Source organism: Callithrix jacchus, chromosome 2 (assembly GCF_049354715.1).
Source record: "Callithrix jacchus isolate 240 chromosome 2, calJac240_pri, whole genome shotgun sequence".
Taxonomy (NCBI): domain Eukaryota; kingdom Metazoa; phylum Chordata; class Mammalia; order Primates; family Cebidae; genus Callithrix; species Callithrix jacchus.
The window spans coordinates 87,681,168-87,683,047 of NC_133503.1; the positions used below are offsets into that span (position 1 = coordinate 87,681,168).

The following is a 1,880-nucleotide window of genomic DNA, read 5'->3' on the forward strand; positions in this document are numbered from 1 at the left end:
CAAATGTAAAGGTTAGAAACCATTTCAGGATGCATGGTCACATGTTTTAAATAACTTCTCCTTTCACTTAAGCTGCTATAAATTCATGTACATAATTCACTGTTTTTCATTAAGGAATACTGCCAAGAGAAGAAAATAACAGGTTAAAAAAGTGATCTCATATTGTAAAAGAAGCAAAATACTAAGTCTGGATATCTTTCTAAATATAGAGTGGGCCTTTCTAGACAGAATACTCTATGTTGTTTGTGTAGTTTGCTTTGGGGCAGAATATAGATACCTGGTGTTGCATGATTCAATACTGTAACTATTTAGCCATCAGTCACGGTTCGGATTAAAATTAAATATGACTAGAAATTCAATTCCTTAGTTATACTAGAAATCAGAAACCAAAAAACAGATTTAAAAAAAAAAACAGTAATGAGTAGGAGGGAGTAGTCTTCTGTATCAAAGAATGTTGCTTAATTACCCCTGCCTTTTGTATGAGATTATGTGTCAAATATCTTTGATGTAAACTTCCTTCACATTCATTTATTTCCAACCGTTTCTTTAAAAATTAAAATCTGCCTCTATCTATATTTTTTCTTTTCCTTTAAGCTAAGACAAAACACTTGGGAACAGTGCAAGTACTAGAGCATCTATTCATTCATCTATCCCTCCATCTACCCAGGTATCATCTGTGTTTCTAGAAATTTCTTTAGCTTCATAAATGTGTAAAAAAGTAAGAAATAAGGGTAATGAACTATATTCATGATCTAAATATTTTGGATTGAAATAAGTACCCTGTTATATAACATAGGATATGTGTCTCTGTAAGCATTATCAAATGATCTATGAAGTTAAATATATAAATAATATATTAAATATAAATACATATAAATATATAAAATATATACATTTCTTCTCAATAAAAGATATTTATTATGTATATTTATTAAATGTTATATTCAAATATAATCATGAAAGAAGAGAATATTACAAAATTATTTGATTTTTAAAAAATGATATTATTAAGAGTCAGATTCTAGATCCTTTCAATAGATCCCAGAATGAAGAATTATTGGTTGTAATGTAAACTCAAAACTTAAATTTCAACTTTCACTCAAGCTTGATGTTTGGTTGATGGGAACCACATGGGTTCAATATGCCTATTTGGAAATGGTATTTCTGTTCAGGGCCCATGTACCCTGGACACTGGTCACTGCATAATGCTTGTTTGTAAGACTGCAAGGTGTTCAGATTTTGTAAATACAAACGTCATAAAAACTTTAAAAAGAAACACAATACTTGCAAGTGCAGGTGGACCAAAGCCTTCTAGAAAGTAGTTGGTAGGGAGCTTACAGTGAATAATTCATTTGATTTTGAAAATCATAGACATGAACCTATGAAATACCAGCAAGAGCTATGGGAAAAAAACTACTGATGCAATGAAGAGAGTTGAAGAGATCAAACAGAAACGTCAAGCTAAATTTATAAAGAACTGATTGAAGAAAAATAAAGAGCCACCGAAAGTTCAGGAGATCAAAAAAGTCAAGCAAAACATCCGTCTTATCCGAGCCCCACTTGCAGGCAAAGGAAAGCATCTGTAAGAGAAAATGGTACAGCAATTACCATAGGATATGGACCTGGAAGATGTTTCTTAATATCACTAAGGGTATGAACAGACCTTTCAAACGAAGACATATATGAGGCTAACAAACATATGAAAAAATGCTCATCATCGCTGGTCATTAGAGAAATGCAAATCAAAACCAAATTGAGATACTATCTCATGCCAGTTAGAATGATGATCATTAAAAAATCTGGAGACAACAGATGCTGGAGAGGATGTGGAGAAATAGAAATACTTTTACACTGTTGGTGGGAGTGTAAATTAGTTCAAC

The 1,880-nt window shown here is 31.7% G+C and overlaps 1 pseudogene; it reads left to right on the plus strand.

Annotated features, from left to right (window-relative positions):
- The first annotated feature begins 1,141 nt into the window (after window positions 1–1,141).
- LOC100402481 (putative ribosome biogenesis protein RLP24 pseudogene) lies at window positions 1,142–1,640 on the plus strand (annotated as a pseudogene).
- Window positions 1,641–1,880: the final 240 nt, after the last annotated feature.